Source organism: Larus michahellis, chromosome W (assembly GCF_964199755.1).
Source record: "Larus michahellis chromosome W, bLarMic1.1, whole genome shotgun sequence".
Classification (NCBI taxonomy): domain Eukaryota; kingdom Metazoa; phylum Chordata; class Aves; order Charadriiformes; family Laridae; genus Larus; species Larus michahellis.
In genome coordinates, this window is record NC_133929.1 from 1,434,796 (window position 1) to 1,461,731 (window position 26,936).

The 26,936-nt window shown below is 45.4% G+C and overlaps 1 protein-coding gene across 1 annotated transcript in view; it reads left to right on the forward strand.

Moving 5' to 3' along the window:
* The first annotated feature begins 24,804 nt into the window (after positions 1 to 24,804).
* LOC141735448 (zinc finger protein 462-like) overlaps positions 24,805 to 26,936 on the forward strand; it is a 103,739-nt gene continuing 101,607 nt past the window's right edge. The window contains exon 1 of the mRNA XM_074568253.1: positions 24,805 to 24,871. The gene's annotated coding sequence lies outside the window, so the exon portion shown is untranslated. The remainder of the gene's footprint in view (positions 24,872 to 26,936) is intronic.

A 26,936-nucleotide genomic window follows, 5' to 3' on the forward strand; every position in this document is an offset into this window, starting at 1 on the left:
CGGGCAGAACACCTGCTCCAGTGGAGTCACCTAACGACACTGCACACAACAAAAATCAAACAGTAGCACACATGCTGATCAGCAGGTATAAGCTGGCGCCCACACACACTTACACAGCAGACATACAAAAACATCACTTCTATCTCAGGGAGATGACTGGGGAGGGGAGGGGGCCAGGCGGGCGGTGGCGGGAGCAAAACAGCTCCGGCTCCGTCCTTCTCTGCTGACATTCTGACAATACACCGCAACACCCCAATTCTGGCTATGCACGTATAAGCAGTTGATAAGGAGGAACAGATGCAGTACCTGGCGCAAATGGAGAAGGGTTAAGAACGGAGGAGCACGATAACAACTTTCGTCGCTGTTGCTGTAAAATCTCCGCAGTTGGAGCAGATGCAGGCATAGCTTTAATTGGGGTTAAAGGTGGATATAAATCAGGTTCAGTCTCTGGATTTATTGGACCAGGATCAAAGGGGCTCCCAGGATCATCCTCAGGGCTATTACAGAATAGGGTAGAGTGAACTTGAGTGCCTCCTTTCCCTTCGGCTTGTTCTGATCTCGGCAAGACCAGGGGGCAATCGTCTGCTTTAAAATTAGGAGGTGCGGCAGTTGCCCCAGACGGAGCAGAATCGTTATTGCTCGCAGCTTGTCTGATATCCTCCTGTTTCCGTATCATCTCTAGAATTTGCCACCAATCGGTTTGATAAGAGATAGATCCCACTTGGTTGCAAGCTTCTATCATATCTATTAAGCCTGGATTCTTTAAGGCTTGTAATATACGCCTACCCATAAGAAGAACTCGCTGTGTTGGGGTAGAAATAACTTCGGCTAGCTGCTTGATATCGAATGGAGTTAGTATGTGTCCTTTCATAATGTTATTTAATAGTCCTTGTGCATAAGGGGAGGTTAGTCCATGCTGCATAATCGTTTTCCGCATTTCTCTAACCAGCTCCCACCTTATCGGTTCCCAGGTGTTTGTCCCATTTTGATTAAACAGTACCGGACAGGCGATGGCAGTAGTGGCTTCTATATCGCTGTCCTGTAATGCCTGTTTACGTAAATTCTGCCAGTGTTGAGCAGGATTATAAGTTGCAGTGACCGCCGGACTTGGTGACGGACTTGGCAAGGAATCGCCCCAACCCGGTAACACAGGAGAACGCGGCGGTATCAACGTCACATCTAGCGGGGGTGCTAATGGCGCAGCCGGACAGTTTGGGGGATCAGGTTTCCCCCCCTCTGTCTGAGTGGTAATCGGGCTGTCCGGTGCCACAGCTGCAACGGCGGCTGCTGTGGCATTTCGTTCGGATTTTACCTGCTGTTAAGTATCTTTAATCAACCTCCAGGTTGTCAAAACCTTTGTGGCAGTCGCATCCCCTTTTGTTTCAGCCTCAAATAAAGTTTCGCCCGCTTGCTCCCAACTTGATAATTGGAAAGCCGTTGTAGAATCAGCGGCAAGACCCTTGCTTTTTAGCCATGCCAGTAAAAGTTGAAAAGTTCCTTCATCGTATTGAATATCCCTTCTACTTAAAAACTTTCCTAATATACATACAATTGCCTTTTCCTCTGAGGAAATTTTCAATCCAATCCTCACACATCCCTGGCTGCTCACCTTTTCCTGGTGATTATTCGTCTGGACTGCAGCTCTCCTTCCCGCTGCCTTTTTTCTCGTTCAGCCAGGCTGCTCCACCGGTCGTACGTTCCTATGATTTTTGTCTCTGTTCGGGCACCATTTGTGGAGCATGGATTCATGGACTCTGGCGGGGTACAGACCAAAGACCTTTATTGCAACAATCTGACAGGCTTTATAGCTATACACACTCTCCACGTGCAAGTTGTGTTCTGCTGATAGGTTGAAGGTTGACTGCCACGCGCTTCTCTACTTCTTCCGATTGGTTTCTGCTGTCTGCCCACGAGGGGCAACAACTTCATTCTCACATCCTGTTTCTTACTGATTCTTACTTGGTTTTCTGTTCTCACAAACCCTCTCTCAAGGATGCAGCTTTATCTCATCAAGGTCGAACAGACCTATGCTGCTCTCTATTCCCACACCAAAACAATGTTCCCTTGGCTCTTAGTTGTATCCAAGCCCAATTGTGGATGCAATCTATGACAGCCACAATCATAAGGGAAGGTGAAGAAGGCACCTTGCCCACTGAAATTCGAAAAGTAATATGGGATAACGCAATTGAATTTGAGAAAAAATTTCAGTCCTGGTGGTATCTGGTTAATTTCACCTATGATCCCATTGAGAGCAAGGCCACAGCTTTTGTCCTAACGATACGCAATGCTTTGGTATACACCATATACCGAATCATTGCGCTGGGGTTGAATCACCAAGGAGCCATACTCTATCCAATAGAGCACAGAGTGTGGGCACAACAAAATGAGAATAAATGGCAAACTGTTGATGTTGACGCATGCATTTCACGAGACCAACAAGGATTCATTTGTGAGAGTAATACCTTCAAAGTGCAAGACATTTGTCTTGACACCAACCAGAATGTTTGTCACTTTGAGATACATCCCGATGAAACCCCAGAGACTGTGCTTGTATATATTGGGAAAGGGTGCGTTTCCATGAGGTCTCCCTGTAGTCTTGTATTCGTAGATGACATAGTGGTGGATATAAGTAATCACTCAAATCTTTGTGTTTGTAACTTTACTAACATTATCGGATGTGACTTCAGTTATTCAGCTCCTGTTATGTCTTTTCAATTGCTACAATCTAATTATACGTTGATTGGAGATTTATTGCCTACCCCTATCAGAATGAATCTCTCGCCAGTGAAGAAGCTGCTACAACGCGATGAATTGAAGCGACTGTTGAAAGAGGCCCAAGAAAATGGACAGAGAACTTTGATTACCGTCCATCATGATGTTGAAGAACTACACCAAGTGCTGGAAAGAGTCAAGAGAGGCGGAGGACATGAATGGGGAGACACTCTTTTTGGATGGTCGCCGACAGCTACAGGACTTTATAACAAGATGCTCCATCCTCTTGTTGTTCTACTAATACTCACTGTATTGTGCTTTGCTTTGACAATTGTTTTGTATGTTAGACTTTGGATTATGATGAAAAGTTTAACTCGTTTGATCACTCCACGAGATGTATTGGCACTTGATATCCCTCACCACAAGAACACATGTGATCTTTCCTATCAGTATTGATTATCGTGGAGCTTCAGTGACTGTCGTCACGGGGTGGATTATGTGGAATAAATACTAAATTGGCTAAAAATACAAAAGTACAGCATTGTTCACACAATAAGGAAAAGTATAAATCAATAGGCTTCTGAGGTAGAAAACAGCCGCAGCTGGCATGAAGAATACAACACCTGTGGTTCCCTGATAAGGATGCTTGTGAAGCTACATGAGGTACGGGGCGGGATGCAATTATTCCGCGGCTTTACCTTATGATGTATAGCAGATACGGGAATGGGATGGTACCATGAAACAGATAAGCTGCCAATTAGCTGCCCGCTCGATACTCAGAGCCAACATTTTGTCAAATTTTGATGAGATGCTGTCCTTTGTGCGAACTTTGCTCGTTATAATGTCATTATAATACCAAAACACACCTCCATCCCGAAGGCTACCCGCCTCCAAGGTGCGACCACTCCTTCTTGAGTCTGCGCCCTGAATTTCTCGTAAACTATACCTTTAATTGTGAAGCGAGAAAATTTTACACCAATCATGATAAAAGCATGTATGACTAAAGTCACTCAAACTCCACCTTGAAGATAACAAATAGTATAAAAATAGCCCGAGAGAGGGGGGATACCCAGGGAAGGCACCATCTCAAAGAATTCCATCACTGGCTTCCGGGATCAGTCGACGGGCTGAGCCTCTCTTCCCCCTCATAGGGACGCCTTTGGGTAAGACTTTGATTATACCGAGTGCTTTCTCGGGAAACTTAGAAATTTCTCTAGACAATCTCTTTTCTACACTTATAGCCAGGCTGTATGGTTTATAACTTTGTTGCGCGTTTTGTATATGTAACAATACTTTCATTTGCACATGCTTTGCAGACAGTGTATTTATCACCGGCAATCCTAAGAACCTATATACCTGTTGTTCAAATAAACTGCACTGTTTAAGTAGCTAGTCGTTTTGGTTTCTCACTGAATGCGACCAAAGACTCGAGAGTGGCCGTGCTAGTTCATGAGCATGACTAGACTGAAGGTGCAGTCCACTATTAGTGTATCCAAATCGTAATAGTTTAATACATATTAAACGCGACTGGACTGATAGTGCTGAATTGGGCATCACTCAGAATTTAAACCTAGCTGCACCTGGCCTCCCACCCTGGTGAGGAGTGTTAGAATGCAAGGGGGTTTATTTTCTGCCAAAACCACTTTGCCCCTTTCACGCAACACCATGGACACTATTGCACAGGTTATTCATGAATGTGAGATGTTCTGCAATCAAGCAAGCCAAGCGGTTAAAGCCGCTTTGGTATGGAGGATGATGGCTGAAATATAAATATGGGGAGGCCTGGCAGATTGATTATATCAGACTGCCACAAACCCATCAAGGCAACTGCTATGTGCTCACAATGGTGGAAGCAACCGCTGGATGGCTGGAAACATACCCTGTGCCCCATGCCACTGCCCGGAACACTATCCTGGGCCTTTAAAAACAAGTCCCGTGGCGACATGGCACCCCAGAGAGAATTGAGTCGGACAACGGGACTCATTTCCAAAGCAGCCTCATAGACACCTGGGCCAAAGAGCATGGCATTGAGTGGGTGTATCACATCCCCTATCACGCACCAGCCTCTGGGAAGATAGAACGATACAATGGACTGTTAAAAACTACACTGAGAGCAATGGGTGGTGGGACTTTAAAACACTGGGATACACATTTAGCAAAAGCTACCTGGCTAGTTAACACCAGGGGATCTACCAATCGGGCTGGCCCTGCCCAATCAAAACTTCCACGTACCGTAGAAGATAAAGTACCCCTAGTGCACATGAAGAATATGTCAGGGAAGACAGTCTGGGTTAGTCCTGCCTCAGGCAAAGGCAAACCCATCCGTGGGATTGCTTTTGCCCAAGGACCTGGGTGCACTTGGTGGGTGATGCGGCAGGATGGGGAGGTCCGATGTATACCTCATGGGGATCTGATTTTGGGTGAGAATAGCCAATGAATCAAATGGTATGACATTAATTGCTAAGTAACACTGTCACTGTATGTCCTCATTACTATAATTGCTATCATCTGTACTACAGTAAGAATCATTCAAATTAAGGACAGATGGACCTTGATGAAAAAAACAATTAAAGTGCAGCAGTGATCGGATCAGAACTGACCTCAGCAGCTGGCGCCCAGCAACTTCATTGAGATCTACATGTTCAGCCAATGGACTGTGGGCATGAGCTGCACTGGGTCCACCAGCTACAAGCTCCAAAAATACAGCATGCACCAGTCCAGCACCACACACCATCTCACCTGCCCTGAGAGACTGTTCTAACAGATGAAGCCCAAAGCCATGGATTAAATGAACTCAATGGACATTTTGGAGGGATGGCCCATAGACTAAGGGCATTATATCTGTGTGTGTATATATATATATATCATAGAATCATAGAATCATAGAGTCATAGAATTGTTAGGGTTGGAAGGGACCCCAAAGATCATCTAGTTCCAACCCCCCTGCTGTGGGCAGGGACATCTCCCACTAGAGCAGGTTGCTCAGAGCCCCATCCAGCCTGGCCTTAAAAACTTCCAGGGATGGGGCTTCCACCATCTCTCTGGGCAACCTGTTCCAGTGTCTCACCACCCTCATGGTGAAGAACTTCTTCCTAATGTCCAATCTGAATCGACCCATCTCTAGTTTTAATCCATTCCCTCTAAGCCTACCATTACCTGACATCCTGAAAAGTCCCTCCCCAGCTTTCTGGTAGGCCCCCTTAAGATACTGGTAGGCCACTATAAGGTCTCCTCGGAGCCTTCTGTTCTTCAGACTGAACAACCCCAACTCTCTCAGTCTGTCCTCATAGGAGAGGTGCTCCAGCCCTTCTCTGGACATGTTCCAGCTCGTCCATATCTTTCTTGTAGTAGGGGCTCCAGAATTGGATGCAGTACTCCAGGTGGGGTCTCACCAGAGCAGAGTAGAGGGGCAGAATCACCTCCCTCGACCTGCTGGCCACACTTCTCCTGATGCAGCCCAGGATACGATTGGCTTTCTGGGCTGCTAGTGCACACTGACGTCTCATGTTGAGCCTCTCGTCCATTGGCACCCCCAAGTCCTTTTCTTCAGGGCTGCTCTCAAGCCAGTCACTGCCCAGCCTATATCGGTGCTTGGGATTGCCCCGACCCAGATGGAGGACCTTGCACTTGGTCTTGTTGAACTTCATGAGGTTGGCATGGGCCCACCTCTCCAGCCTGTCAAGTGTGTCAGCCGCCCCACACAGCTTGGTGTCATTGGCAAACTTGCTGAGGGTGCACTCTGCAACTGTCCATGTCGCTGACGAAGATGTTAAACAAGACCGGTCCCAGTACCTATCCTTGAGGGACTCCACTTGTCACTGGCCTCCACTTGGACATGGACCCATTGACAGCCACTCTTTGGGTGCGGCCATCAAGCCGCACATATATATGTGTGTATATGTACATATATATATTTATATATGACAGGGGAAAGTGGTGAAGTGGTGGCAATTCATTGGAACCTGTGTGATCTGGGCATGGCATAGATGGTATGGAATAAGGGACAGTTAATGTCCTGGGGCCTGTGGGCATAGGGTTAATTCTCCTCAGGCTCTGGCAGGGACAAAGGTATTCCATCCCATGTGAGCCATGCCCACTCTGAGCTGTTCAGGGAGGGAGCAGGAAGTCGCGCTTGGAGCGAGCTGGGGCGTCCTCAGTCCGGTTGGTGAGTGTTGGTTCTGTAATCGTGTTTGTATATTCCTCTATCCGTGTTATTGTTGTTGTTTTCTTGTTACCTTTGCTGTTCTGTTAAATTGCCTTTGTTTCAACTCACGAGTTTTGCCTTTTCTTCAGATTCTTCTCCGTATTGGGGAAGCCCGAGAGAGCAGCACGTGGTTTTTTGTTGCCGTCTGAGGCCAAACCACAACAGTATGGAATAGTGGAAAATGTGGATTCAGATCAAGGAAGCCATTTTACCTCCAAGGTGCTACAGGGAGTGATGGAAAGTTTAGGGATAACATGGGATTATCACACTCCCTGGCACTCCCCATCATCTGGAAAGGTTGAAAGAATGAATCAAACCATTAAGAGTCAACTATCTAAATTAGTTCTTGAGATAAAATTACCATGGATTAAGTGCTTACCAATAGCATTGTTGAGGATCCGGACCTCCCCTAGAAAGGATACTGGTCTCTCACCTTATGAAATGCTTTTTGGACTACCTTACACTGGAGGTAGGGAAGGTGTGCCCACATTTGAAACCAAGGACATGTTCCTTAAGAAATATATACTGGGGCTGTCTTCTTCTCTCTCTTTCCTCAGAACTAAAGGCCTTCTTGCTCAAACTCCACTGTTGGAATTTGTCGTCCATCCATATAAATCAGGGGACTGGGTACTAGTCAAATCCTGGAAGGAGAGTAAACTCCAATCCGAAGGGGGAAGGAACACTCCAAGTATTCCTCACTACTGAGATGGCAGTAAGGACAGTTGAAAAAGGTTGGACTCATTACACTCAGCTAAAAGGACCAGTTGAACCCCCACCGACAGATCCGGTAGAACAGTAGACTCTACATTCTACTGACAACCTGCTGCGAGTGACCCTAAAAAAAGACAATAAGCCGTGGGTTGGGGCGGGATGATCCATTTGGGAGCTATAAATATGTGTACGCCATGAATTTTGCGATGGTACTAGTCGTAGGTGTGGTGTTGTGCTTCCCACTAGGAAGCTGGAGTGCACACCCAGATTACCCGGTTAGGCTTATCATAAATATCACTAAAGGAGATACCCCACAGACGGTATGCTTTGATGCCTGTCAAGTACTGAAGTGTGGGGATCTAGAGGCCCAAAGATGGTTGAGTGGTGAAAACTAATACCCATGCCCAGAAATTTGGAGGGTCGCAGAGGGATATTCCAAGGCTGCACCTTGTGACCGATGGAGTGAAGTGTGGTGGACCGCCCAAATTGGAGCGTGGACCGTTGATGACAAGTGGATCAAGTCTTTTTCTTATTACCCTCTCAAGAAGAGAATACATTTTTACAAAGGATCACCTTCCCCAGAGTGTGGCCTTTTAGAATGTAACCCTCTGTTGATAACGATAACCCAGGCGGATGATATGGCTAACCTAATATATGGAATAGGAGCAGATGTGTCTGGAAGAGATCCAAGGGGAAGATTTAGAATAGCCGTACTGGAAAATAGCAGTTAAGCAGAAGGGACAATTATGACTACTAAACTCCCAGTAATACAACAGTGGGAACCACTGAATGATCCAGCTTTGGTAACAGTTACTGAGATTAAAGATTTTAGACAAACATTTGAAATTGAAACAGGGTATGGTGACACGAATGCTTGGGTAGAATAGGTAAAATATACCGTTAATAGTTTGAACCAAAGCAATTGCTATGCTTGTGCCTCAGGAAGGCCCACAGCACAGATCGTCCCTTTTCCTTTAGGGTAGATGAAAGATTCCGTAGGGATGTGCGGGATGTGGTGTATGATAGCATTATACCAAGAAAAGACCACCTGGGGAAATGAAACTTGTCATTCACTTTCTTTACTGTTTCCTGCCTTGGAGTCTAGAGATGTTAAAGTGCCACCAGTATTTTCCACAGCAATTGGTGACCATCCAGCGTGCCTCTCACGGCAGGGTGTGAAGGCTTCCAAACCTGTGGGGGAATTTACCCTGTGCACTGAAGCTATGAATGTGACCAAGGATGTGAAAGGAAACTACTCAGTGATACGAGTGCCTCAGGCGGATGTCTGGTGGTATTGTGGAGGGAGAACCTTGCGATCTGTGTTGCTGGCTAACTGGAAAGGTACATGTAGAATAGTACAATTGGCAATACCATTCACCCTAGCATTTGAAAAAGGAACAGGATCCCTGAGCTCAGGCAATAGAGTAACAAGAAGTTTAGGTATATCCTTTGATGAATGGATATATATAGATCCCATTATAGTCCCTAGAGGAATCCCAGATGAACACAAAGCAAGGAATCAGATAGGAGCAGGATTCGAGTCTGTCTTTTTCTGGTGGATAACTATAAACAAAAATGTAGACTGGATAAATTGTATTTACTATAACCAGCAGAGGTTTATTGATTTGTCCTGGTTTGAGGTAAAACAGAACCAACTTTCTGTTCAGTAATTTTACTTCTTAGCTAGGCCTCTTCTAACTCTCTGAAATTAACAGCATGTCGTGTCGAAAACGGTTCGTTTTCAGAGTGATAAGACCAATGTTTACAGTTTGTGCCAAGGAATGGTATGCAGAGAGTCTCTTGCTTATACTTATTGCTATTACAACCAAGGTCAGCTAATTTCGTTATTTGCCCCACTGGAGGGTCAGAAGCTGAAAAGCGTAGAGGGGTCCTGTTGCGTGAAAGGGGCGAAGCGGTTTTGGCAGAAAATAAACCCCCTTGCGTTCTAACACTCCTCACCAAGGTGGGAGGCTAGGTTTAAATTCTGAGTGATGCCCAATTCAGCACTATCAGTCCAGTCGCATTTAATATGGATTAAACTGTTACGATTTGGATACACTAATAGTGGACTGCACCTTCAGTCTAGTTGTGCTCATGAACTAGCACGGCCACTCTCGAGTCTTTGGTCGCGTTCAGTGAGAAACCAAAACGACTAGCTACTTAAACAGTGCAGTTTATTTAAACAACAGGTATATAGGTTCTTAGGATTGCCGGTAATAAATACACTGTCTGCAAAGCACGTGCAAATGAAAGTATCGTTACATATACAAAAGGTGCGACAAAGTTATAAACGATACAGCCTGGCTATAAATGTAGGAAAGAGAGTCTCTAGAGAGATTTCTAAGTTTCCCGAGGAAGCACTCAGTATAATCGAAGTCTTACCCAAAGGCGTCCCTATGAGGGGGAAGAAAGGCTCAGCCCATCGACTGGTCCCGGAAGTCAAAGGCAGTCTGTGATGGAGTCCTCCTTGACTAGCTCACAATGCTGTCTTCCCTGACATCCCCCCTTTCTTGGGCTATTTTTATACTATTTTTACCTTCAAGGTGGATTTTGAGTGACTTTGGTCATACATACTTTTATTATGATTGGTGTAAAATTCTCTCACTTCACAATTAAAGGTATAGTTTATGAAAAACTCAGGGCGCAGACTCAAGAAGGAGTGGTCGCACCTTGGAGGCGGGTAGCCTTTGGGATGGAGGTGTGTTTTGGTATCATAATGACATTATAACGAGCAAAGTTTGCACAAAGGACAGCATTTCATCAAAATTTGACAAAATGCTGGCTCAGGGTAGTAAATAGGCAGCTTATCAGTTCCATAGTACCATCTCGTTCCCATATCTGCTGTATATCACAGGGCAGGGCTGTGGAAGGTCACATTCTGCTCCATCTCCTGTGTTGCTTTGCAAGTAATATTGTACAGGGAATCGCAGATGTTGAATTCTTCGCATGCCAGCTGCAGCTGTATTCTACCTTAGAAGCCTTTTGATTTTATACCGTTCCTTAAATGTGTGAACAATTCTGTATTTTTGGCCACTTTAGTAATTATTCCACAGATCCCACCTGCAGGGAGGAGCAGACAGGACAGGTGAACCAAAATTGACCAACAGGGGTATGCAATCCCATCTGCCCTATGCTCAGTATAAAAGCTGAGGGATCAAAGGGTCAGCTTTTTTTCTTCAATGGCCGATGTCCGAGGAGGACCCTGCCTGTTCATCTGCCTTTGATCACGATCCATGTGTTTCTGACTCCATCTGTGGAATCCAGTTCCCACCCGTCGCTGAGTCCAGTCTGGGACTTCCCCAGTGCCTGCCATTGACATCATCCTGGGAGCTTAATATGGTTTTGTATATACTGTATCTATTTTCATTATTTTCCTTTTTATTTTATTATTAATATTTCATTAAAGTAGTTTAGTTTCTTCTAAACTCATAAATCTCTTTATCTCTCCTCCTCCTCTCCATGTACGAGAGGCTGGGGGGGAGCACCTGTCGCCGGCCATTGCCAAAACCATGACATAATTATACCGGAGATGCATTAAAAGGAGTAGTGGAAGAATTGGATGCAACCAGCCGAATGGCATGGGAGAATAGGATCGCCCTGGACATGATCTTAGCGGAGAAGGGATGAATGTGTGCAATGTTAGGGAATCGGTGCTGTACCTTTATCCCAAACAATCCAGCTCTAGATGGTACTATAACTAAAGCCCTTCAAGGGCTCACCGCTCTAGCTGATGAGTTAGCTGAGAACTCTGGAATAGACACCTCACTGACAGGTTGGCTGGATTCCTGGTTTGTAAAATGGAAAGGTATGGTGGAATCAATATTGACTTCTCTTATAATAGCAGCAGGAGTCTTAGTGGCTGTAGGAGGCTGTATCATTCCCTGTGTGCGAGGATTAGTTCAACAATTAATTGAAACTGCCCTAACAAAATGAATGGAAGTAGACACCCCCCCAATACCCTGGGAAAATGTTTCAACTAGAGGAAAAGAACAAGAAAGAGGAAGATGAATGTGAATTGATGCTTACAAACTTAGAAGCTTCGTATGGGACTATACCCTGATAAGTAAGTGCAAAAAGCAATAAACTTAGAAAATGAAAGGGGGGGGATTGTAAGAAAAATGTAAGTATTGTTTTTGCAGAAGAACAACTTGGCCAGTCTGCAATGATGCAGCTAGGGAATGATTAACAACACAAAGGCTTATCAGGACACATGCAAGAATGCTCATCCCTTAGACAAAGGAGAAACCAGTCTATGCTGGATCTGCGGCTTAACGGGAGGATGAATGCTTAACTGAGACCAGCTACCTGTGGGCAATACTACCAAAAAAGGGAAGAAATAAACAGGTGAAGTAAGGGGTTTAGGAGGGGTGATGGGGAGAAGTAAACAGAGGCAGAGCGAACTCAAGTAGTTTTGAGGCAAATCAGATAGGCTGTAAACCCTGAAGTACCTAGTCAATGGGGAAACAGGGGAGGGAATTTTTGTCTGGGAATAGGGAATAAAAAGAAGTTATTTTGGGAACTCAGGTCTGCCTACCTGCTAGGTCACCTGTTCTTGCAAGAATGTTTAAATAAAATGTGCTTTGTATCGATCACTGCCTGAGACGTAGTTATTGGATAAGGAGCGTTTCTCACACAAACTATTGAACAGGTATATTCCAGCCATGCAGACCTGAAAGATGTCCCCTTACGAAATCCTGATTGGGAACTGTTCACTGATGGGAACAGCTTTGTCATCAAGGGAGAGTAGAAAGCTAGATATGCTGTCGTTACTCTGGAAAAGGAGATAGAGGCGAAATCGCTGCCAGTGAACGCTTCTGCCCAGAAGGCTGAATTAATTGTGGTAACCCGAGCTTTAGAGATATCAGAAGGAAAGTGGGCCAATATCTATACCAACTCGAAATATGCCTTTAGAATAATACATGCATGTGGAGCAATTTGGAAGGAGAGAGGATTATTATCATCACAAGGAAACCCTATAAAATACAGCAAGGAAATTTTGAGATTGCTCGAAGCAGTCAACAAAAAAAGGGAAGTGACAGTGATGCGTTGCAAGGCATACCAATCTGGACATACTGATATAATTAAAGGAAATTGGAAGGCTGACGAGACTGCAAAGAAAATTGCTCTATCCACAAACATAGCAGCACTAGTACCTGAAAGGACTTTTAGCATCAGTGTCCCTGAATATACAGGGAAGGAAGAACTGGCTAAATATCTAAAGTGTATAAAGACCCCCAAAGGATGGTGGAAAACTCCATGTGGACAATGTATAGTTACCCCTCAAATAATGAGGGAACTCATGAAACAAACTCATGGTACTACTCATACGGGAGCTGAAGCCTTAGTAGAAATGGTGAGAATATATGCAATAGGAATTAATATGTTGAAAATTGCCAAAAGTATCACACAAGGATGTGATATTTGTTTGAGAAATAATCCTAAAATTCAGAAAAGACCCTTACCAGGAGAGGTAAAAATAGGCTCTATGTCTGGGAATCCCTGGCAGATTGATTTTTCAGAGTTACCAACTGTTGTCCACTTTTCGGACAACACTGGGATAGTTTTAATGTGCCTGATCTCTTCTGTGGCCAATCTGGGCTCCTTTAAGAAGATTATCTCAGCTTCACCACTGTCATAAAACTTCCTCAGACTAGAGGAGGGATCTTTCCCTTCACTGTGACAGAAGCTTTACGGTTCTACTCTCTCTTCTATCCATATAAATTGCAGTGCTTGAGGGTTCAAGAAATCCCAGCAATGTTCCAATACTAGTCATGCCTTTGTGCTCAAATTGTTTTTTGCCTCACCCCCATACATTTTTTTGGTGAGTATGCCTATAACCCCTAATCTCCCCCCAGTCCCACACGCTCTCCAGTGCTAGATGTAAAACTGGGAAGAATTTGATGATGATGTGGGAAGAAGTGCACGGGGGGGAAGATGTGCAAAAGAGGTACCTCAGTGTAGGAATGTGTCTGAGAGAAAATGGTCACGTGAGCCAGCCTCCCTACTATGAGAGATTAGATTAAGGGCAAAACAGGTGGTAGAAGATGGAATTAGTACATGGGAAAAACGGGAACTGAGAAGGTAGAAAACATGTTGTGCTAATGACTAAGCAATTTACTATGTGAATTCTTGTAACCAATCTGATCTCTGAATGAACTGCATGGACAGCGTGTGGACAGTGTAACGAGCTAATCAGAAATAAGCGAGTCGCGTGTACGGCTACAAAACAGGGTATAAAAGATGATGATCTGTGCTTAATAAACGGCTTCTGTTGATTCACGTTGGATCGTCTGGAGTCCAGTTATTTCTCCTCAGATGGTGACCCCGACGTGATACCGATCAGCGCTTGGCTTGAGCAGTGGAACGCGAGGGGCGGAAGACCCAGAAGGAGATCCACCGGCTGGAGGACGGCTCAGCTGGACTGAGACCGGGCGGATTGGGCGGCAATCCGGAATAGAGGAAACAGACGACGTGGCCACGGACACCCAGAGAGAGGTGAGCAGCCGGGGCAGGAGATGGGGCAACAAGTAACAAAAGAAGAAGGGGCTATATTAAGACTTCTCCTGCATATCCTCTCTAAGAGAGGGGTGAAATACGATGAGGGTATGCTCCGAAGGTTGTTAACCTGGTGCAGAGAGAACGGATTTGCACCAGAGCCCCAGGCAGCTTTTAAACCAGAAATATGGGAGGCTGTTGGGGAAAAACTGTGGGAAGTGATAAGTAACGGAGACAAAGAGGCATCACCGTTAGCGACAACGTGGCGGTTGGTGTATTCGACCTTACAAGATATAGAAGCAGAGCGAGCTGCGACGGCCAGGGCTTTTGCAGCATTACAACCCACGGGGGGAGGATCGAACAGACCAGGTCCGAAGGTTTGGGAAGATCCCCTGCCGATCCCCTCTGCTCCACCTGAGGAAGTTCCAGAGAAAGAAGAACCGATGGAGGAGGACGTTCCCTGGCCACTACCACCACCCTCGGAAGTGAGACCAACGGCACCTCCACCAGAATGGTACAATCCTAGAACTGGGCTTTACGAAGGTCCACCTAAGTCTCCACGGCAACGTGTTGATGTGCGCCCCAGACAACCTTTTGATCCATCATTGTACCTGCCGCTTCCACTGTCACCTCCCTCTCCTGCTGAACAAGAACTGCCGCAAGGCGCATGCGTGGAGGCAAAAATGCTGCAACAGAAATTGGAACAGCTAGAGAGAGAACGGCAGAATTGATGGAAACTAGAGGAGGAGCAAGCGATACGAAATATGGAGAGGCGACTGAGGGGTGAAAGCGGGGGGGCTTGGGGTGGCAGTAACGGGAACGTGGGAGGAGAGTTGGGGGGTGCAACCGCGGGCTCAGGGGAGCCGCCGGATCCGCGATTGCATTGGAAAGGAATTATTCAAAATGCCTTGATAGAGGGTATAATGTTACCAACAGCATTTCCGGTGATACTGGGGGGAACTACGGGAGGTCGAAAGAATCCCAGTAGGTGGGAGGGTCTTCCTTGGCCGATCGTAAAGGAAGCGAGAAAATCGGTGTATGACTTTGGCCTTAGTTCTCCCTACACTCAGTCGTTTCTTAACAATATTTTCACTACTAATATTATGACTCCTTTTGATAGCCAGACACTGATGTCCCTTATCCTCACACCAATGCAAGAACTAATGTGGAGATCAAGGTGGGAGGATGGTGTACAACGTGCGGTTGTAGCGAATTTGAGTAGAGCAGAGGGGGATCCCTTACGGTTGGCGACTATGGAGATGTTATCAGGAACAGGTCCTTTCGCTGATGCTCAGCTACAAGCGCGGCTAGATGTCGCTATCTTACAACAGTCTGCAGAGTTGGCGCGCGAAGCACTGAGGACCTTGCCAGAGGATGGCAAGGTCACTCCCCCATATATGATGATAAAACAGGGCCCCAGCGAGGGATATATGCAGTTTCTTGATAGACTAAGGAATGCATTAGACCGGGGAGAACTGCCAGTGGCAGCCAAAGAGGCGGTTTTTCATTCATTGGCCGTAGAGAACGCTAATTCAGCCTGTAAGCGTATTTTGCAAGCTTTGCCTTGACATGCCACCATTACCGACATGATAGAGGCATGCTCTAGGGTAGGAACACCTGAAGAACAGGCAGGATTCTGGGCCTCCGCTTTTGCTGCGGCTGTCAAGCCCTTGATTAATAATCGTAATTTGGGACTGAAATGCTTTAAGTGTGGGAAGGTTGGTCATCTGAAGATACAGTGTAGAGCAGGAAAGCAGAGGGGAGAGACAGATATGACGCCTGTTAGGAGCGGAGGAACGGGAGGATTTACGGGCACATGTAATCGGTGTCAGAAATTTGGACATAGAGCATCTGAATGCCGCTCAAAATTTCGTAAGAATGGCATACCATTGGGAAGCGGGCTGATGAGCACGGGGGGCCCGAGCGCGATGACACAAAACAGGCCTCAGGGTCAGGGTGCTTGGGTAGTGCAGCCTCTGCCACCACAGGAAGCGCCGGAGTGGACGTGGCAACAATAAAGGAGGTTACCCTTACAGACTCCCAAGTGCAGTGCATTCCTACTGATATGAAAGGGCCACTGGGGTATGGACTGAGTGCACTATTATTAGGACGATCTTCCATTACCAGACGGGGTTTGTTTGTGTTACCTGGGGTAATAGATGCTGATTATACGGGTCCAATTAAAATGATGGTATGGACACCCACTCCACCTGTGCATATCCCAGCGGGTACTCGCATTGGACAACTAGTGCCATTTAAGGCTGCCGTTCCGACAGCTGGAAATCAGATAAGGGGGAATAAAGGTTTTGGCTCAACAGGTAATGCAGATATATATTTAGCCCTTGAAATCAGTAAAACAAAGCCCTTGAGGCGAGTTGCCCTAAGAGCACCAGGGGGTCAAAAATGTGTGCTTGATATGCTTGTAGACACCGGCGCTGATGTGACTGTTATCAGTCAAGGGTGTTGGCCACCCTCTTGGCCCCTAGAACACCCAGCTATATCCATAATGGGGGTCAGAGGAACTCAGACGACAAAAATAAGCAAAGAGGTGATTCAATGCCAAATGCCTGATGGTGGAATTTGCTCAATTCGACCGTATGTGACAGTAGCACCAGTGTGCCTGCTCGGCCGGGATGCTTTAAGTCAACTGGGCACTCATTTAACGACTGGGGGGACGGATTTTCCGGGGCGGCCATTGGGGAAGGGTGACCTATTTTGAAATTGAAGTGGAAAATGAATGACCCGGTGTGGGTGGACCAATGGCCGCTCAATTGGGAAAAAATTGCCCACATTAACCAATTAGTACAGGAACAGTTAGAGAAGGGGCATATAGAACCAACAACCAGCCCCTGGAATACACCTATTTTTACTATCCCAAAAAAGAGTGGCAAATGGCGGTTACTGCACGATTTACGAAAAATCAATGAGGCTATGGAGGACATGGGTGCTTTACAGACAGGTTTGCCATCCCTTATCATGATCCCTAAAGGGTGGGAGATTCTGATAATAGATCTGAAGGACTGCTTTTTTACAATATCCTTGCACCCCGATGACTATCTGAAATTTGCTTTTTCCGTGCCAACAACAAATAAGAACGGGCCTATGTGCAGGTATCATTGGGTAGTGTTGCCACAAGGAATGAAAAATTCACCCGCCTTGTGCCAGATGTACGTAGCATGGGCTTTGGCACCAGTGCGGAAGAAACACCCTGAGTGGATAATTTATCATTATATGGATGACGTCTTGATAGCTGGACAACAATTAGAGTGTGACAAGGCTATTGAGGAGCTGCAGCAGGTACTAGGGAAAGCAGGGTTACAAATTGCACCAGAAAAAGTTCAAAAAGAACCACCCTGGAAATATTTAGGATGGGAAATATCTAAAACTACAGTTAGGCCACAGAAGTTAGAGATTAGAACACACATTTCGACGCTGAATGATGTTCAAAAACTCTTAGGAGATCTAAACTGGGTTCATACATTGTGTGGCCTTACGAATGAAGACTTAGCACCTCTCATGCGCTTGTTGCGAGGAGGCGGTGGCGTTGATGCCCCTAGACAGTTATCTTTGGACGCGCAGAAGGCGATGCAGATGGTCAGTGATAAGGTCATCAACGCCTACGCGCATCGATGGGACCCTGATCATTCGATAGGTTTATTAATTATAAATCATGACGAACATCCTTTCGCTTTAGTAATGCAATGGATACAGGAAAGGGACCCGCTACGAATTCTGGAGTGGATTTTTTTATCTCTCCAACCAAAGCGTACGGTTATCCTGAGGATAGAGGCGATGGCGCAACTTGTGATTAAGGGGCGTCAGAGGATCGTTGAGATATCCGGTCAGGAACCTGAATATGTGGTAATTCCTTTAGTAGCTGAATACTTGCAGTGGGCCTTACGACACTCTATGGCGTTACAGATTGCACTTTTGAACTATGCTGGGACAGTTAAGGTACATTTGCCTCCACACAAGTTTTTTAGTGTGCTACAAGTAGGACACATTGAGGAAATTCCCGCTTTGTCTCAACGACCTGTCCGAGGGCTGACAATCTTTACAGATGCCGGGGGGAAGACACAGAAAGCAGCAATAACATGGTACATGGACAATAAATGGCATGATATTGTGATCACGGACTGTAAAGGGTCCACACAAAAGCTAGAATTACATGCTGTACTAGAAGTGTTTCGCAGGTGGACAAAAGGAGGTATTAATATCGTATGTGACTCCTTATATGTGGTTGGAATCGTTCAACGAATGGAGCGTGCTTTGCTGAAGGAGGTCAGAGATGAGCAGCTGTTCACCCTGCTCCATGAATTGTTGCTCCTACTCAATGAACGGCACGATCCTTATTTCATCACCCATATTCGCAGCCATTCGAGGCTCCCAGAAGGTTTAGCTGAGGGCAATAGACGAGCTGATAAACTTGTGGCTCCTGCATGGGCCACACCACCTCCAGATAAGTTTGTACAGGCACGGGCATCTCATACATTCTTCCATCAATCTGCACGAATGCTGCACAGACAATTCGGGATCTCGGAGTCTGATGCCCGAGGTATAGTGCAAACGTGTGCTGATTGTCAACCATTTATACCTAACTTCAAGCCAGGCGTCAGTCCCCAAGGGCATGGACCTTTGGAGTTCTGGCAGACTGATGTAACCCATGTGAGAGAATTTGGAAAAATGAAATTTATACACCTGAGTGTAGACTGTTATTCAACTGCAATTTGGGCAACTGCGCAGACTGGTGAATCCAGTAAACATGTACAAAAGCATTTGCGATCTGCGTTTGCGGCCTTAGGTGTACCGCGTGTGATAAAGACTGATAATGGCCCAGGGTACGTAGCCCGTTCAACAGAGGTATTTCTACAGCTGTGGGGCATTACACATGTGACTGGCACACCACATTCTCCGATGGCTCAAGCCATAGTGGAACGCATGAACCAGTCTTTAAAAAATTTGCTTCAAAAACAAAAAGGGGGAGAGCAAGGGCTGAGTCCTGTAGATTGACTGAACAAGGCCGTTTACATCCTGAACTTCCTACGCCTCCCTCAACACTGCCTTGTACCTCCAATCGTGCGGCATGGCGCAGGCCTGCAGAGAGACCTGGGAGATTTTTGGCAGGAAAATGGCATGGTAGCAGTTAAAAACAGTGTGACGGGGAAGTGGGAAGGACCGTGTAGATTATTAACCTGGGGTCGAGGATATGCCTGTGTCGTTACAGATGCCGGAACCAGATGGGTACCAGCCAAGTGGATAAAGCCCTGGTTTGAGCAGACGGATTCGAATGAGTTACCCCACAATACCAACAACGACGATGAGGGCTGAAGAAGTGCAGTGCCCTAGGTGTGGAACTGTGACCCATAGATCCTTGTGCCTTGTGAGGATTGTCGAGGCCGGTGGTGGTTTGAAAGACCACGTGCTGCGGCCCGGTGTGCTGTGTGTTTTAATAAGGAATTAGGTAAAGTGATGGGGTATGCTGTGTGTTTTTAATCTGGTGTGCTGTGTATTTTAATTCTGGTGTGCTGTGTGTTTTAATAAGGAATTAGGTAAAGTGACAGGGTGTGCTGTGTGTTTTAAATTTTAATTCCGGTGTGCTGTGTGTTTTAATAAGGAGTTAAGTAAGGTGACAGGGTGTGCTGTGTATTTTAATTCCGGTGTGCTGTGTGTTTTATATCCGGTGTGCTGTGTATTTTAATTCTAGTATTTTAATTCTGGTGTGCTGTGTGTTTTAATAAGGAACTAAGTAAGGTGACGGGTTTAATTCATTTAGCTATTGCAATAGAGTACATAGAGTCAGGTTCACCTCAACACGAGCTGGCTAAGCAACAGGAGATTAGGGAAGTCTACCATTCACAAGGATTGGTCAAGGTGTGGCATACAGTGCTGTTACACAGTGCTACTGCCAGAGGTTTGGTCGGTTCCGGAGGACTAGTGGGAACAGGTAGTACGTCACTGTAGCAACAGGTTCGGTCATCTACAGCGCAGAAAGAAGGGCAAGGGTACTGATATTTGACGATGCCACTGGGAATTAGTGTCGGGCTTATCCTTGTGATTGGAAGTTGCAGCTGAGCACAAAATTGAGAACCGTTGGTATTTCGGCTTCTTTTAATACAGCAGGATTCAATTCAGTTTACCCAACATTTAACACGACCCTAGTGAACTTTTGTGGAGACACCACAGGGGTGATGATTGATTTTTGCTGTTGGCTCAGGGTCATGGGTGTGAAGATTTTGAAGGTATGTGTTGTATGAACCTTTCCAACCACTCATCATCCATTCATAAGCAGTTATGGGAGCTGAAGGATAACATGTCCAAATTAAAAGCGGTTAAAAATGGTTTCGATGATTGGTTAAGCTCATGGGGTATAACGGGATGGTTATCAGACTTACTAAAACGAGGGTTCATGCTATTGTTGGTTATATTATTATTGATTATGGTAGCCTCATGTGTTCTCCGCAAAGTGACTGACATGATAGAAAATGCCATGCATAAGGTCTGGCTGGCTCAAGAAGAAAAAGGGGGTATTGTAGGAATGTGTCTGAGAGAAAATGGTCACGTGAGCCAGCCTCCCTACTATAAGAGATTAGATTAAGAGCAAAACAGGTGGTAGAAGATGGAATTAGTACATGGGAAAAATGGGAACTGAGAAGGTAGAAAACATGTTGTGCTAATGACTAAGCAATTTACTATGTGAATTCTTGTAACCAATCTGATCTGTGAATGAACTGCATGGACAGCACGTGGACAGTGTAACTAGCTAATCAGAAATAAGCGAGTCGCGTGTACGGCTACAACACAGGGTATAAAAGATGATGATCTGTGCTTAATAAACGGCTTCTGTTGATTCACATTGGATCATCTGGAGTCCAGTTATTTCTCCTCACCTCAGGACAACGATTATTATTAAGGCGAGCAACACTAAACAAAAACTCAGACTAAGGCAGCTTTGTCTGCTTTTTTTACCTCCATCACAATGACATCATTTCATTATGAACCTTGATTGTTACTTTCCACGGTTTTAAATGATCAGTCACAAAAGTGTAGAAACTTGGGGTTGGAAGGCCTGTTGTTTAAATTAGGATTGCTTATTTTGCAACCAAAACATTTCACAAATCTAGGAAATCTTTTTGGTGCTTGGTAGTATTCTTCTACATGCTTATGAGACAAAAAAATAGAATCATAGAATCGCCTGGGTTGGAAGGGACCTTTCATATCATCTAGAATAACCATCAACCTAACACTGACAAAAAACAACACTAAACCATATCGCTAAGTGGTACATCTACCCATCTTTTAAATACCTCCAGGGATGACGATTCCGCCACTTCACTGGGCAGCTCTCATGGTTTGGGGCGGGTTGGCCAATGACAAGATGATAGATGCTCTCCCCTACCTCTCGCTCCAAGGAGAGGAAGAGAGATAGAGAGATTTATGAGTTTAGAAAAAAATAAACTACTGTAAAGAAATACTAATAATAAAATAAAAAAAATAAATAGATACAATATCTACAAATATATATTAAACCATATCAAGCTCCCAGGGAGATGTCACTGTCAGGCACTGGGGAAGTTCCAGAATGGACTCAGCGACAGATGGGAAGTGGATTCTGGATCTAACTTCACAAACGCACGGAGCAGGATCAAAAGCAGATGAATTGATGTGGAATAATTACTAAATTGGCTAAAAATACAAAAGTACAGCATTGTTCACACATTAAGGAAAAGTATAAAATCAAGAGGCTTCTGAGGTAGAAAACAGCCGCAGCTGGCATGAAGGACACAACATCTGTGGTTCCCTGCTACATGAGGTACGGAGCGGGATGCAATTATTCCGTGGCTTTACCTTATGATGTATAGTGGATACGGGAATGGGATGGTACCATGAAACAGATAAGCTGCCAATTAGCTGCCCGCTTGATGCTCAGAGCCAACTTTTTGTCAAATTTTGATGAAATGCTGTCCTTTGTGCAAACTTTGCTCATTATAATGTCATTATAATACCAAAACACACCTCCATCCCAAAGGCTACCCGCCTCCAAGGTGCGACCACTCCTTCTTGAGTCCGCGCCCTGAAATTTTCGTAAACTATACCTTTGATTGTGAAGCGAGAGAAATTTACACCAATCATGATAAAAGTATGTATGACTAAAGTCACTCAAACTCCACCTTGAAGATAACAAATAGTATAAAAATAGCCCGAGAGAGGGGGGATACCCAGGGAAGGCACCATCTCAAAGAATTCCATCACTGGCTTCCGGGATCAGTCGATGGGCTGAGCCTCTCTTCCCCCTCATAGGGACGCCTTTGGGTAAGACTTAGACTATACCGAGTGCTTCCTCGGGAAACTTAGAAATCTCTCTAGACAATCTCTTTCCTACATTTATAGCCAGGCTGTATAGTTTATAACTTTGTCGCGCGTTTTGTATATGTAACAATACTTTCATTTGCACATGCTTTGCAGACAGTGTATTTATCACCGGCAATCCTAAGAACCTATATACCTGTTGTTCAAATAAACTGCACTTTTTTAAGTAGCTAGTCGTTTTGGTTTCTCACTGAACGCGACCAAAGACTCGAGAGTGGCCGTGCTAGTTCATGAGCACAACTAGACTGAAGGTGCAGTCCACTATTAGTGTATCCAAATCGTAACAGTTTAATCCATATTAAATGCGATTGGACTGATAGTGGTGAACTCGGCATCACTCAGAATTTAAACCTAGCTGCACCTGGCCTCCCACCTTGGTGAGGAGTGTTAGAACACAAGGGGGTTTATTTTCTGCCAAAACCACTTTGCCCCTTTCACGCAACAATTGACATGGTCCTCATTGGACATCAGTCATTGAAAAAAGAGAGCCATTGAACAAGAGTCAACCTGGCCCCTTTGATCCCTCAGCTTTTACACTGAACATGGCAGATGGGATGGAATACCTTATTGGTCAGTTTGGGTCACCTGACCCGTCCACTCCTCCCCACAGGTGCAACCTCTCCATGGGGTAAACAACGAAGTCAGCTGACCCTGGTTGCCACAGCAACAAGTATAAGCAAGAGCCTCTCTAAGTGAACAGAAGCTTGCCTCTGCTCCACCCCAAACCAGGACAGCAGCCTGTTCCAATACTTGATAACCCTTTCAGTGTAAACATTTTTCCTAATATCTAATCTAAACCTCCCTGGCGCAACTTAGAATCATAGAATCGCCTAGGTTGGAAGGGACCTTTCAGATCATCTAGTCCAACCATCAACCTAACTCTGACAAAAACCATCACTAAACCATATCTCTAAGCACTATGTCTACCTGTCTTTTAAATACCTCCAGGGATGGTGCCTCAACCACTTCCCTGGGCAGCCTGTTCCAATGCTTAATAACTCTTTCAGTGTAAAAGTTTTTCCTAATATCCAGTCTAAACTTCTCCTGGCACAAACTGAGGCCGTTTCCTCTTGTCCTATTGCCTGTTACTTGGGAGAAGAGACCGATACCCACCTCACTACAACCTCCTTTCAGGGAGTTGTAGAGAGCGAGAAGGTCTCCCCTCAGCCTCCTTTTCTCCAGGCTAAACAACCCCAGCTCCCTCAGCCGCTCCACATGACACTTGTTCTCCAGACCCCTCACCAGCTTTGTTGCCCTTCTCTGGACATGCTCCAGCACCTCAATGTCTTTCTTGTGGTGAGGGGCCCAAAACTGGACACAGTACTCGAGGTGGGGCCTCACCAGTGCCCAGTACAGGAGGACGATCACTTCCCTAGTCCTGCTCACCACACTATTCCTGATACAGGCCAGGATGCTGTTGGCCTTCTTGAACACCTGGGCACACTGCTGGCTCATATTTAGCCAGCTGTCGACCAACGCCCCCAGGTCCTTTTCTGCCAGGCAGCTCTCCAGAGACTCTTCCCCAAGCTTGTAGCACTGTATGGGGTTGTTGTGACCCAAGTGCAGGACCCAGCACTTGGCTTTGTTGAACCTCATGCCATTGGCCTCGGCCCATCGATTCAGCCTGTCCAGATTCCTCTGCAAAGACTTTCTACCCTTAAGCAGATCAACACTCCTGCCCAACTTGGTGTCGTCTGCAAACTTACTGAGGGTGCACTCGATCCCCTCATCCAGATCATTGATAAAGATATTAAAGAGAACAAGCCCCAATATTGAGCCCTGGGGAACACCACTTGTGACCCTGAGATGACCCTATCTTTATTTCTGGGGAAGACTTCAAAATACAGGCTAGAAATGGACAATTTGAGTTGCTTTACATCAAATTTAAGTTGGAAGGTGAATTTGAAACTGGCCACATGGTAGATCTGGTGGATATTTTGCCACCTCCAGCACCCATTATCCCTCCATGCCATTTTATAGGGTAAAAAAACTTGCTTAGGGAAGATTAGCTTCTAGATGGATGTGTCTGAGGGATCACCTCAGGGGCAGATCTGCACGCAGAAACCACTTTTTGCAATGGCTGGAAGGGAGCTATGACCTAGTGTCCTGGTTTGAGCTTGGGAAAACTGCACTTTTAGAAGACTATAGTGTCTAAATTCGTGAAAATATTTACTTTATAGCCAGCTAGGCGATGTGGGATTCAAGGTCTCAGTGCTTTCAAGTCTTGCCAGGTGCAGGGATGAGGAGGAGTGAGGCCTGGGCACTTTGTGCAATATGCGCTGTTCACTGATGGATCTTGTCTTATTGTAGGAAACCAGCGAAGGTGGAAAGCTGCTGTATGGAGTCCTACTCGATGAGTTGCAGAAGCGGCTGAGGGAGTGGGTGAGTCGAGTCAGTTTGCAGAAGTGAAAGCCATCCAATTGGCTTCAGATATTGCTGAGCAAGATAAATGGCCAGTGCTTTATCTTTATACCAACTCGTGGATGGCGGCACATGCTTTGTGGGAGTGGTTAAAGCAATGGAAGAAGAGCAACTGCCAGCGCAGAGGTAAACCCATCTGGGCTGCTGACTTGTGGCAAGATATTGCTGACCAATTAGAAAAGCTGTCTGCGAAGGTACGTCATGTAGATGTCCATATACCCAAGAGTCAGGCCACTGAGGAACAACAAAACAACCAGCAGGTGGATCAGGCTGATAAGGCTAAAGTGTCCCAAGTAGACTTGGACTGGCAACATAAGAGTGAATTGTTTTTAGCTCAGTGGGCCCAATGACACTTCAGGTCATCAAGGAAGAGATGCAACATATAGATGGGCTCGTGACTGAGGGGTGTATTTGACTATGGACAGCATTTCACAGGTCATCCATGAATGTGAAACATGCTGAAATTAAGCAAGCAAAATGATCAAAATCTTTGTGGTACAGAGAACGGTGGCTGAAATATAAGTATGGGGAGGTCTTGGCAAATTGACTATATTTCCCTTCCACAAACCTGCCAGGGAAAACGCTATGTGCTTACAATGGTGGAAGCTGGAAACATATGCTGTGTCTAATGCCACTGCCCGTAACACTATTTTAGGCCTTGAAATACAAGTTTTGTGGTGACGTGGTACTCCAGAGAGAACTGAGTCAGACAATGGGACTCATTTCCGAATGGGACTCATTTCCGAAATAATCTTACAGATGCCTGGGCTAAAGAGCATGGTATCGAGTGGATATATCACATCCCCTATCACACACCAGCCACTGGGAAAGTTGAACAATGCAATGGACTACTGAAGACTACAGTGAAAGCGATGAGTGTTAGAACATTTAAAAAGTGGGATGAGCATTTAGCAAAAGCCACCTGGTTAGTCAACACCAGGGGAACTGTCATCCGAGCTGGTCCCGCTCAGTCAGAGCTTTTACCTACTGTAGAAGGGGATAAGGGCCTTGTGGTGCATGTAAAGAATATGTTGGGGAAAACAGTCTGGGTTGCCCTGGCCTCAGGTAAAGGCAGACCCACTCATGGGGTTGCTTTTAGAATCATAGAATCATAGAATCATTTAGGTTGGAAAAGACCCTTGGGATCATCGAGTCCAACCATCATCTCCACACTACAAAATTCTCCCTTACACCATATCCCTTAACGCTACATCTAAACGAGTCTTAAACACATCCAGGGAAGGATGCTGAAGGACCAGGGCATACCTAGTGGGTGATGCAGGAGAATGGAGAGGTTTGATGTGTACCTTTAGGAGATCTGATTCTGGGTGAGAATCCTTAATTTAAAATGTATGGTGTTAATTGTTACATAATATTAACAGTGTTCAATAAGTGTTTTTCAGGATAACATAGTGTAACGAAACCAGAGTCAGCTTTGTCAAATGGCGTTCATCGACAGGGAACATGCTAGCCATGAGCACAACACATTATATTGCTGCACCCAACTTCAACCGTCTGTCATCCGTATTGAGGCCTGGTCCTGATCTGACAACCGAGTGAATGCCACATCATTTGTTCCTACCCTAAAAGACTATTATGATAGATGGAACTCACAGTTTTGGACTAGAGAAATTCAATGGACCTTTTAAAGGAATAGTTCATAGCTTTAGAGGATTATATTTGTATGCGTGCGTGTATATATATATAAGAAGACAAATATAATAGTAACTTGAGTGTGACATATATGGTATGAAATAAGGGGTGGAATGTCCTGGGCTGAGCGACACAGGACTAATTTATCTTCTAATGCTAGGGAAAATTCCACTCTTGGAAGACTCTAGTGTCTGAATTCGGGAAAATATTTACTTTATAGCCAGCTAGGCTATGTGGGATTCAAGGTCTCAGTGTTTTCAAGCCTTGCCAGGTGCAGGGATAAGGAGGAGCAAGGCCTGGGCACTTGACCCAGGCTGGCCAACAGGATTATTTCATACCATGAACATTACATTCGATATAAATTAGAAAGTTT